At 44.3% G+C, this 13,009-nt stretch overlaps 1 protein-coding gene across 3 annotated transcripts in view; it reads left to right on the top strand.

Annotated features, from left to right (window-relative positions):
- Window positions 1-2,080: 2,080 nt before the first annotated feature.
- TNFRSF19 (TNF receptor superfamily member 19) overlaps window positions 2,081-13,009 on the top strand; it is a 64,229-nt gene continuing 53,300 nt past the window's right edge. Inside the window, exon 1 of one of the 3 annotated variants that reach the window (XM_086742272.1) lies at window positions 2,081-2,480. The gene's annotated coding sequence lies outside the window, so the exon portion shown is untranslated. Of the gene's footprint in view, window positions 2,481-7,324; window positions 7,399-11,975; window positions 12,105-13,009 lie in introns of those variants that run through there. The other 2 variants (XM_086742267.1, XM_086742279.1) reach the window with 2 other exon arrangements.

The following is a 13,009-nucleotide window of genomic DNA, read 5'->3' as shown; positions in this document are numbered from 1 at the left end:
TTTCTGTTCTGTAGAGCTCACTTGTGAATTTTATTTTAACACAAGCATTTCCAGTTTTACTATGAAAGCAACAAATGGACTGTTATCAAAAAATCTTCCAGTGAGTAGGGGAAAGTCGTATGTCAGAGGAGTGCAAATTAATGTTAAAATAGAATTAAGCAGCCTGGATAATTTTCTTTTATTTGTAATAGATAGAAGCGGAAATAAGAGAAAGAGACAAATTTATGGTTTGTTTATATATTTTTCCAGTAGCATATTCCTGAAAGTCGGATTCATTACCTGTGTGATACTCCTTTCTTCCTGCAACACCTCTCCATCTCAATTACCAGAACATCCCCCAAAGGCCTGCCTGGATAGATAATCCAAAACAACATTTAAACTATGTCCAACTAGCAAGAAAATTACATTATATAGCACCCCTTATAGAGATCTGAAAGCTTTCTGGAAATGTTAGTCACCATCCCTGTGAAGCACAGTGCTCCTTGCTGGGCCTGTGCTGTCCCCAGTAAGTCATCCCACCAGCACAAGGCTCCCTACTCTGCCCAGTGCAGCAGGCGCACCCCACCAGTGGCCCAATAGCGAGTGGTGGGCAGCAGCCCAGTGCCGGCTCTCCAGGGAGGGCCCGGCAGCTCCCAGGCTGCAGAAGACACGAGTGGGACAAGTACACTCTGTTGCTGGCAGGGGGGCAGTGGCAAGAGGGAGGAGGCTGCCGCCCGCAAGCGGGCATAGAATGAGGAATCTCAAGAAGACACTTAACTTTATCGCTCTTGCACTAGACTATCCAGTACCAATTATGTGCTGATTGTTCGCTTTTGTTTTTAATGCTCAAGGCAACCATGAGTAGCATATTTCCCCCTTTTACTTTTGCCTTTTAAATGAATTCTCAGTTACTCAGCGTGCAAATATTTGCAGGAGCCTACCAATGCCTACCAGTTGACGTGCTTGTATCTCTTTTATCTGCACATGTGGTACACCCAAAGTATGGGGTATACATTTACGACAACTTCAGCGGTATCTTCAGTATGGCTGATTATCCTAAAGGCCATCCTGCTTGATATTTGTATGTTTTATTAGCAGCTGAAGTACAGAGAGCTGAACTAATCTCTGTGCCAAAAGCTAACTTTGCCTCAGATCAGATAAAATGAAATTCAGTTGTACATTTCTTCTGCGTTTCCTCTGTACTGAAACAGTGCAAGTCACAGCAACCTTGAGAATTCCCCTGCTTTCCAGGGCTGCACAGGATCCTCCAACAATTTTTGAGTCTATGAACTGCAGCAGCACAGAGAATGTCTGTCACTATATTTTTACTTCCCCCAAATCCTCCCTCTGCTGACAGCGCAATCGTGACTACTTCGACTCTACCCCAGTTAAAAAAAAAATGCCTTTACACTAAAAAGCTTCTGAGAGTTCCTTATGGTAGCTTTACAGCTCATTTACATAAAGGAATCATGAGCCACAGATGAATCAGGCTCAAATAAAATGATCTGTAAATGGCCACACAGTAAGCAGCAGGGAGGACGTGAATCGGAGATTAAGAGCATGCTCTATTGTGCTTGATTTTGCCTGTGGAAAAAAAAAAAATCCAGTGCACAAAATACATCACTTCTCTCTCTCCAAACCTCAATGAAGAGACAAGCAAAAGTAGTTTTCTGTCCTGTATTACAGCCACCTAGCAAACTGACCTGCATGTCTGACTTCCAGAACTTTATGAAAAATTGTAACTCCCTGTTGCAGACAAAGATATAAAGTATCTTCTTAAGAAAAGCTTATAGCTACACTATTCTCCCTTCTTGGGAGGAAATTTTAATGCAGTGAAAACTTTGAAGTGAGGCTTGGGTTTGTTACAATGGACTAACCTGATTAGAAATCATGCAAACTCTTGTTGCTCTTTAGCTGTATTCCCCCACAGGCTGTATTACAGCTCTCTAACCAGTCCCACAGCATTGAATGATGTCATGGGATCTGCAGCTCAGTGAGATGAAAGGGATAAAGCGGAACCCGCTGGCACTGGGGAAAGCTTCCAACACACAATCCACAACACAGCTTGGGAACTCAAAAGCTACAGATCCAGCCACTCAACTCCAAGCATTTCAGAATCGTGTGCACTCTCCCAGCACAAGTTAGGAAAGGGGGAAAAAGAGGTAGCGATCGATTTTTAACAAAAGAACTAGAGAACTGAAAGGCAGAATTTAAGAGCGCAAGTACCTGCTGGAAAAGGAGCTTTTTTTTCCTCTCCAAAGCACTGCCTTTGATGTATGGCAACTGATCACTGATCAGATTACAGGCATTTGGTCTCAGTGCTCGTCTGCCTTTGATCTGCATGGTTAATTTTATTTTCCCGGATTTGGAGTTTCGTCTGGGCTTGTGCTGACATACTTTTTTTTTTTTTAAGGAGGTAAAAGCATTTAATACAGAAGCTCTGGCAGTGTGAAATTAAGCTGCAGAAAGCCTGGGCACTGGAAAACTTCATCAGATAACAGGTACTGGATTTTGTATTTTTTCAGTTTTGTGTTGGAAGATTTTAAGAAATTATAAAGTTAACATAAACAATAATACCACACATCATTGTGTGTACAAAATTGGAAAGATTATACACAATTTATGCAGCATTTTATTTGCAACTGTTAGGCAGAATTATATTGAGAACAGACTATCTAAAATATACAGACAACTAAAAAGTGAAGCAAAATCTTTTTATTTTTCAGTATTTTGGGGGTATAAAAGATTTTGGTGTGCACTACTACAGTGTTCCTACTGTCTATAGTTTTCTAAAGTTATATTTGAATACAAGTGTTACATGACTTAGACGTGTATTTATTTTCTAAGAAAAGACCAACCATACTTCCTACACATTGTGTGTACTTTATTTGCTCTCAGTACGTTTATTAAACTGTGACTTCTTCAAGCAACACTTTTAAGCCTAATAGTTCCATACTTGAGATGAAAAAGCGTCTCCTCTTCCACAAGTTATTAGAACTAAATTTGTAAACATAACATCCTTATATAAAAAAGGGAAATGGTTTTATTTCAAGATTGAAGATTTGATAGTTCAACTATGCCATATGAAAAGAAATATTGATAATAAGAGTAACACTTTAACCTGATGATAGAAGTTTCCTTTGAGGTATTTTAATAAAGATATTAAAGAAGTCTTAAGCTTATCTAAAACAAACATCTGGTTTTGCTGAACTTCATGGAAGTTTTGCTCCTATTTCAGTGAAGCAATTGCCATTCACAGTATTGTGTACTCTGTTCCTCAAATTAATATTTATGGACATGTACTGTGTTTAAGAAAATTTAAGACATCTACTCTAGAAATTCCTTATAAAGGAACAATCATTACAGGATTTAGGATTATTCATTATACATTTGCAGTTTTAAAGAGCCAGGGTTTGGGGCAAGTTTGGGTCAAATCCATGAGTGTTCAGCTGGAGCCACTCTGTTAAAATAAGATTCAAGCTTCTTCTGTAGGTATTTAAATATAATTTAGATTTTCAGAAGAACATAGAACCCATAATTGGGGCCAGACTTGCAAAGAAGTTCAACATTCCAGATGCTGAGCTCTTTGAAAATCTAGTCTTAATAGTGGATAGTGAGTTCTTCTGAAATATTGACTTTAGATGTATATTCTTAAATCTAAGTGTTTATAAATCTTAATTACATCTGTTTATTAACAAATTGCAACTAAAAGTCAGCATAACTGATAGCTGTTAAGCATTGTTTGAAAACTATTAAGAGGTTTATCAGTCCATAGGACCCTCAAGATGCTCATATTTCAGTATGCACCATAATAACATGCAAACCCAAATTTTAAGTCTGCTTGCATCTGAATAAGATTAAGTTATCAACACTTACAGATAAATGTAGTCAGCTGTCACTAGTCCGTCTGCAAACTTTGTTTCTTCTAATTAAAAGTATATTTGTATATATAAATTTTAAATACACTGAATATCAAGAGATAATACGCCAGACACAGATTAACTATGCCCGACTTAGTATCATTTAGTCTTCTGTAGCACCAATTAATTCATATTGGTGCTTAACAAGTCAATTACATTATAAGGAAAGTAATTAGTACTGCATGAATAATGTGCGTATAGCTCTCAAGGAAGAATATTGTTTAAGGCATAGCAAAAGCAAAATTTAGTATTTTTCCTTAAGTGACAATGATGCACTAAAACATGTTTCTGTAACCCTGAAAAGATGGTTTTATTTATTAATTCCATACTTCACTGAGGAGCTTCTCTACCTTTCCAATCTTCTCTTGCTTGTTGCTAGTTTTCTAACATGTACATTTACTTTCTGAGGAAAACTGTTTCTAAATCATACCTCTGTTTGCTGTAAAGTAGAAAGAGAAGCAATTTAAAAAAAATAATGTAAGGATTCTTCTTCCTCAGAAGTCAAATTAAACTATCACTGTAAGGATCTGACCCATCACACAAATGAGTAAAGTTGCGCACAGAAGTAACACTGGTTAATCAGATAGATTACACTGATGAGTAGGACTTACATATGTAAATATTTGCCATATTTAGGCCCTAGAAATGCATTTCAGAAACAAAGGGGTTTTTTTTTCATTTGGTAAAAAGTCCCTAGAATTTTAGGTAATCTTCCCACATACTTAAACATAGATGGGCGTTAACCCTTTTAAACTGAAAAATATCTTTGCTTGTCTGTATGTAAGTGAGGCTGAAATGAAAGCAGAGTTGGACATATTTAAGTATGAGGGGGAAAGGACTTTCAGCATTTTTGTTATTTTAAATAGCACTTCTCTGACAGTTTAGTCTTTCATTGATCTGACTTTTAAAGATTAAATAATAATAATTCTTGGCACTTGTGACTTTGCTTTTACAAAGTGCTGTATAAACAATAATTAATCCCCAGGCTTAAGTCTTCAGAAAGAAAAAGTTCACAATGCTTTTTCAAGCAAATCTGACTAGGAAACTCACAAGTATATAATTTATTCATTAAAATAGCTTGAGCAATTTCTGATTATAAATAGAGCCATTTCCAAACAGTGTGCCTTAGATAACATCATAAACATATTTTAAGGTTTGTAATAGTTAAGACTATCAAAAGACATTGCAGTTATGCTGACATCAGTTTCCAACAGCTGTCATAACAAGAGCAGATCTATCTCACAGTTGACTGGAGGAACTGTGTTAGCATTTGAGATATGGAGATAACAACTTCCTATTGCTGTACACTTTCTGCTTCCACATCAGATATGTCACGCAACTTAGTCTTATCAAGAGGGTCAGCTGAAACTACTTTCCAAATATTCCTTTTCTGCTTTCTCTACTGTAGTGAGAATCTCTATACTTGCATCTAGACTAGCTCCTCTAACAGTTTGCTTCTTCCATATCCTTAGAAGCAGCATCATGATTTAAAACAAAAGAAACCCTGTAATTTTCAACATCTTTTAATGATGAATGGAATTAACTCATCCATTTTACATTTAGCGGAAATATTTTACATGCTACAACAGGGACTAAAATGTTCAAATTTCAGTATTACACACTACATATTGCTCTTAATTCATTGGCATTGTAACCCCCTGTCTTGATGAGAAAGTCTTAATGTTTCTTTATATGGAAATCCTCAGTGTTAGCAACACTTTAAGAACTCTGGGAAGTTTTAATACACTTGTCTAACTATACTACTTTAAAACGAGTATCTGAAACACACACGATTACTCCACTAAGAAAAACTCACACAATACATTTCACTGGTATCTACAGAAAACAGACAACATACGAAACAGTTGGCTGTAAATAGCAAGAGGATGTAGCATACTCAGTGCTGTGCAGCAGCTGCTATTCACAACAGATGTGCCACCGTTGCACCGTAGCGTGCCATTCCTCACTGAAATTCCAGCTTCTTGCAGAGCTCTTTCTGGCAAGGGTCCTGAAGCAAAACTTTTCTTTGAAGGCCCTTTGTAAGATAATTACATGAAAACCTCTTTAAGTTCTTAGTTGTTGGGTTTTTTTTTAATTGAAAACAACTAATTTTGCAGCAACCATTTATCTCTGTGAAGACACCTTGCTGTATTTCAGTAAGCACTATTTGTTTTTATAGAAATCCACGTGGCTGGCAAACTCTCTGTGAGAAGCTCCCCAAAATTCTGTTTATTTGAAAATGCTTTACTGCCAAGTATATCCATTGGTCCATTCCCTTCAGAAGCTAACTTGGTTTGTAGTATATCCATACAATTGTCTAGACTGTAGCGGTACCATTAACCTTTTCATTAGAAGTAAAACTAATGACTTGAAATCCCTGCAGTAAAGTTCTTTCACCAAGGTCTCCAATATTGGTTTCACCAATCGCTTGCAACTTCAGGAAAGCTCCTAATTTACATCACAGTAAGTAGCAGTGAAGTACACCCTTTCTAGTGACTGTGAGCAATTTATTCTCTGTCAAGGGCTAGATTTCTGAACTTGCATTTGGTATTGACACTATGCTCATAGCTGGATAACTTGTTACCTGCAGAATGGAAAAATACTTCAGATTCTGAGCCAGCAGGGGGAAAAAAGCTACTCAGGTACTTGGGAGAGGATTTTGCAGTGCATTGTCTGAGGGCCTCCATCATGGTCCATGGGTGGGACAGGTGAAAAGGACTTTGGTGAGTTACAAGGACTCCTCCTACACTCACCTTCTGAATGGAGGCAAAGGGTTTTGTCCAGTTCCTTTAACAACAGCACAACAGTTCAGGGACAGGCAGCCATAAACACTTCTAAGCCAGGGCTCCTACAGAGAGAGATCAGCAACACCAAGGCTGCAGCCCCCAAAGCCCAGGCTGCCCCTGGAGACAAGGTGGCAGCCACAATCTGCAACGGCAGACACAGCAGCCCTCCACCATCCTCCTGGCGGGATAAAAGGGCCCCGAGCACCTCGTCTGCATTCACCCTGGCTTAGCACCACCGGTACCAGTCACAGCCTGCCACTGACTGCCAGACACGTGTCTCCAGGCCAGGAGGAGACCCGAGGGGGAGCCAGACAGCCCCTCACAGAGGACGAGGTGGGCACACCATCCCCCCGCTTCGAGGCGGCCGGCGGTAACTGCCTCGGCCCGCGCGACGCCCAACCGCGCCGCGTGGCACCGCCCTCCCGCGGCTGCCTCACGCGGGCGGGCGGGCGCGCGCCTCCCCGCCGCGGGGCACGTGGGCAGGGGGGCTGCTGATTGGCTGCCTCCGGTCACCTGAGCCCGGCCCCTCCGGCGAAGGAGGGAGGGAAGAGGAGGAGCGGGGAGCGGCGCGGCGTTGCCGGGGTGACGGGGCGAGCTGGAGCGAGCGGGGGCGAAGGAGGGAGCGGGCGGGCGGGCGGTGGGGCGAGCGCTCCTCGGTGGCGGGCCGGCGGCCGGCACTCCGCCGGGGCGGCCAGGAGGCCGCGGCGTGGCAGGTAGGTGCGTACGTGGGAGATGCGGGCGGGCCTGATCCCCTCAGCCTGGGAGATTGTCGCCCCCCCCCCCCCCGCTCTCTCCGAGGGGCGCCCCCTTCCGCGGGCGGGCGGGACGGCTCTGAGGCAACGGTGCGCGGAGCGGTGCGGCCGTGGAGCGGGGAGATGATGGGGAGCGGACCCTCCGCGGGAAGCGCAGGCTGCAGGGGAGGTGGGGTGGGGAGGGGAGGGCTGTGCTGAATCCCTTCGGCTCCGAGATGGTTCCGGCTCTGCCGCTCTCCGAGCGGCCCCTCCGCCCCGAGGCGTCCCGCCGAGGGTGTGCGGGGCACCGCGCCACGAAGGGCTCGCAGCTGATGTCGCTGGGCTTTGCGGGTCTCGCCAGCCCTAGAGTGACTCCTCCGCGCTGCGGAGTGCGGCGAACAAAAAGCCCGTGAAAACCAGGCTGTCTGGCTCAGAGGCTCTTCTCGTGTTTACTGCATAAATAAGTTGTTGTTCACTTCAAACAGTTTTGGAATTGGACTTGAAAGAACAGGAGCTAGTAACTTTTTCTCTTGGCTGGTAAGGGGTTGAAAAGCCACAATTATGGTTCTGTTGAAAAGCCTTTGATTGTTTGACTTCATTTCCTGATGTCTGTCTCCATTAATCTGACCTTGGACTGAAAGGCTTTACTGATATTCATTAAAAATCTTGATGCTTAATACTTATTTACCACCTTTGTACTTACAACTACTTTAAATGGATGCCTTTATCAAACTAACAGAGGAGTCCAGTAGTATTTAATATGAGCAAAAGTGACAAATGGATTCAATCTGTAGGTAGGTTTGTTAACTACTGCACAATCAAGCACACCTTCACCATCACATGTAAAACAAGTTAGGTATATTAACTGGAAGCTTTTTACCATATAAGTAAGGGGTCTTTTTTGGAATAGAAGTGAACGTCTTTTATTAGTTCGGTAACAAGGTGCTTAAATTGACAGTCAAGGAGGCAATAGATTACTTTTTTCTCACTCTTCACAACTTGCAGTTGCAATCCTAATAAAAGAGAATGCTGAGAATGAAAGGAACTCATGTCTGTGCTTTTTAAGACGTTGTATGCTATCCAAAACCCCTAAAGGGTGGCTAGATAAATGTAATGCATTGGCATCGTACCATTGCAATAGTCACTGTATTAACTAGCCCAATACTTTATGATTCTGAAAAATTACTTTGAAAAATAACCATTAGTATGCTTTGGTATAAATGAAATATGAATATAATATTGGCATTCTCATTTTATTTTATTACTTATTCACATATCTAAGTACAAACATATACAAATGCAGCTCTACGCTGAAATTTCATCTGACAAACGAGTGTCTCCTAGAAGCTGAGATGTATGAGATATGTTAAACAGAAGGAGCAATATTTTATACCGCAGTTTTGATGCTGAAGCACAGAATTGTTCATTATTTGTATGAGTAGTGTCATCAGCTTCAGTGGGATTAGGAGTTCTTGTGTGAATCACAGGTTCTGATCCTCTAAAAAGCTTTGTTTAAGTGTAGAAAAAATGTAAAAAAATTACACCTTTGTTACAATATTTTACTCTAATTTCTAAATAATGATAATCTGGATATGTTGAAGAACGCGAATGATAAACTATTTTCATAGAATCACAGAATGGTTAGAGTTGGAAGGGACCTTCAAAGGTCATCTAATCCAAACCCCCTGCAAGGAGCAGGGACATCTCCAACCAGATCAGATTGCTCAGAGCCCCATCCAGCCTGGCCTTGAACGTTTCCAGAGATGGGGCCTCCACCACCTCTCTGGGCAACCTGTTCCAGTGTTCTATAACTCGCATCGTAAAAATTTTTTCCTAATATCCAATCTAAATCTACCTCCCTCTATTTTGAAACCATTACCCCTCGTTCTATCACAACAGGCCTACTGAACAGCCTCTCCCCATCTTTCTTGTAGGCCCCCTTGAGGTACTGGAAGACCACTATCAGGTCTCCCCCGGGCTTCCTCTTCTCCAGGTTGAACAGCCACAACTCTCTCAGCCTGTCCTCATAGGAGAGGTGCTCCAGCCCTCTGATCATCTTCGTGGCCCTTCTCTGGACCTTCTCCAACTGGTCCATGCCCTTCTTATGTTGGGGGCTCCAGAACTGGACACAGTACTCCAGGTGGGGTCTCACCAGGGCAGAGTAGAGGGGGAGAATCACCTCCCTCGACCTGCTGGCCACGCTACCCTTGATGCAGCCCAGGATGCAGTTGGCCTTCTGGGCTGCAAGGGCGCATTGCCTGCTCATTGCCTCCCAAGTCCTTCTCCTCAGGGCTGCTTTCAATCCATTCCCCGCCCAGCCTGTATTTGTGCCTGGGGTTGCCATGACCCAGGTGCAGGACCTTGCACTTGGCCTGGTTGAACTTCATGAGGTTGGCACAGGCCCACCTCTCCAGCCTGTCAAGGTCCCTCTGGATGGCATCCCTCCCTTCCAGCGTGTCGACGGCACCACACAACTTGGTGTCATCAGCGAACTTGCTGAGGGTGCACTCTATCCCACTGTCCATATCGCCGACAAAGATGTTGAACAGGGCCAGGCCTAACACGGACCCCTGAGGGACGCCACTCGTGACCGGTCACCACTTGGACAGTGAGCCATTGACCACCACTCTCTGAGTGCGGCCATCCAGCCAACTCCTTATCACCGAGTGGTCTGTCCATCAAACCCATGTCTCTCTAGTTTAGAGAGAAGGATGTCGTGCGGGACAGTGTCAAAAGCTTTGCACAAGTCCAGGTAGATGATATCCGTTGCTCATCCCTTGTCCACTGATGCTGTCACCCCATCATAGAAGGCCACCAAGTTGGTCAGGCATGATCTGCCCTTGGTGAAGCCATGTTGGCTGTCACCAACCACCTCCTTGCTCTTCATGTGCCTTAGCATGGTTTCCAGGAGAATCTGCTCTATGACCTTGCCAGGCACAGAGGTGAGGCTGACTGGCCTGTAGATGCCCGAGTCCTCCTTGTTCCCCTTTTTAAAAACTGGGGTTATGTTCCCTCTCTTCTAGTCATCGGGGACCTCACCAGACTGCCACGACTTCTCAAATACGATAGCCAGTGGCTTGGCAACTTCATCCGCCAGTTCCCTCAGGACTCGCAGATGGATCTCATCAGGTCCCATGGACTTGTGCACCGTTAGGTTCCTCAGATGTTCCTGAACCTGCTCTTCGAGTACAATGGGCGGTTCTTCATCCTCGCAGTCCCCACTTGTGCCTTCTACAGCTTGGGTGGTGAGACAAGAGCCCTTATCGGTGAAGACTGAGGCAAAAAAGTTATTGAGTACCTCAGCCTTCTCCATGTCCTGGGTAACCAGGACACTGGTTTCCTTCCGGAGGGGGCCTTCATTCTCCTTGGACTTTCTTTTGTCCCCTACATACCTATAAAAGCTTTTCTTGTTGCTTTTTATATCCCTGGCCAAATTTAATTCTGTCAGGGCTTTAGCCTTCCTCACCCGATCCCTGGCCACTCGCGCAGCCTCTTTGTAGTCCTCCCAGGCTACCTGTCTCCGTTTCCACCCTCTATAGGTTTTCTTCTTCACTTTCAGTTGGTCCAGGAGCTCCTTGCTCATCCACACGGGCCTCCTGGCCTTTTTGCCCGACTTGTTCTTCATTGGGATGCACCTCTGCTGAGCTTGGAGGAGGTGCTCCTTGAATATGGACCAACTTTCCTGGGCCCCTCTTCCCTCCAGGGCCGCCTCCCATGGCACTTGGCCCATCAGGTCCCTGAAAAGGCCAAAGTCTGCCTTCTTGAAGTCTAGGGCTGAGAGCTTGCCATGTAATTTCCTCGCTGCCCCGTAGATCTTGAACTCCACCGTGTTGTGGTTGCTGCAGCCAAGGCTGTCCTTCAGTTTCACATCCCCCACCAGCCCCTCCCTGTTGGTGAGCACAAGGTTGAGCACGGCACCCCTCCTTGTCGGCTCCTCTATCACCTGCAGGAGGAAGTTATCGTCCACGCATTCCAGGAACCTCCTGGACTGCCTGTGCCCTTCCGCGTTGTCTCTCCAACAGATGTCAGGGTGGTTGAAGTCCCCCATGAGGACCAGGGCTTGTGACCGTGAGGCTGCTCCTATCTGACTACAGAGCGCCTCATCTGCTCTGTCCTTCTGGCTGGGCGGCCTGTAACAGACCCCCACCGTAACGTCACCTGTCTGTCCCCATCCTCTAATCTTGATCCATAAGCTCTCTGTCAGCTCCTTCTCCATCCCCAGGTGGAGCTCCATGCACTCCAGCCAGTTGCTGACGTAGAGAGCGACACCCCCTCCTCATCTCCCCTTCCTGTCCATGTTGACGCTCCAGTCGTACGGGTCGTCCCACCGCGTCTCTGTGATGCCAACAAGGTCGTAGCCCTGCTCGTGTGTGCGCATCTCCAGCTCTTCCTGTTTATTCCCCATGCTGCGTGCATTGGTATAGAGACACTTCAGCTGGGCCCCCGACAAAGCCGACCTGCTGGCCGGAGTGGCTGGAGTTCTATTGGACCACAGTTTAAGTTCATTTGCACGTACCTGCAATCCTTCCTCAGCTTCTGGATCCTCGGTGCTGGCAGTGGCGCCATGCTGACAGCAGTGGGCTGAACTGTGCTCCCCCTTCCCCAGCAACTCTAGTTTAAAGCCCTCTGGACGAGTCTGGCAAGCCAGACGTACATAATTTTACCAGCATGGATTTGGAACGTCATTTGTAAGTAGCAAAACCAGGGATGAATTATGTAGTTCCTTCATAAGTTTTGCTGATTATACCCTTTTTGAGACACTGGGATATAACGCATTCTGTAAATGCTGTATATGATAGTGAAGACACTGTAAAGATGCTTCTTTGGGGTGTTAAATTATTATCACCATTATTCCTGTAAAGGCAGGTACTTCAGCTAACATAACTCAAAGCATATTGCTTATCAGAAGGAGCACAAGTATTTTCTGGCTGTATGTAAATCTTCTTTCTCTCCTCTCTCAGCTTCTGAAACAGATACAAATGTTTTCTGTTACCAGCGGTGTTCCAACTTTAATCTGCTATGTCTGTCTTTACAGAACTAGAAATAAATTCATAGTTGTCTAATTTTGTACAGTTTCATGTATGACAGTTTCTGAAAAATATGGATTTATTCAACATGGTATTTAATGTGATGAATGCTACCTAGCTACCTAGCTGTTTTTTTTTTTTTTCCCCACACATGGTCCTTCCCGGAGCAGTTGAAGCAAATGTGGTCAGACAAGACCTGATTTACTTCACAAAGGGGAAGAGTACAAGGGTTGTGGGGAAGGTGTAAAGAGAAGGTGCTCTAGAAGTATGAGACCGAATAATAGTGTATAGTTCTGTAGTGGAAGTTCTTGTCCCTAACTTGTTCCCTCTGTCTTTATCATTGTAACAGGGTGAGTACTTTCCCTTCTCTGGTTTCTTGCCTGTGGGGCACTGACTGCTAAAGCCATCTGCCACTCCTTGTCATTTTATTGCATGCAGTTGACAGCTGCAGGTGGGAAACAGAGTGGTTAGAAGGGAGCTGAGATCCTATTCATTGGATACTGGAGACCTCTGTTGGCAAGATAAGATTATTATATTTTCATCCCTCTTTCTTATCCAGAACTTCT

The sequence above is a fragment of the Chlamydotis macqueenii genome, chromosome 1 (genome assembly GCF_036417535.1).
Source record: "Chlamydotis macqueenii isolate bChlMac1 chromosome 1, bChlMac1.mat, whole genome shotgun sequence".
Classification (NCBI taxonomy): Eukaryota; Metazoa; Chordata; class Aves; order Otidiformes; family Otididae; genus Chlamydotis; species Chlamydotis macqueenii.
This window is presented reverse-complemented; position numbering and strand designations above follow the sequence as displayed.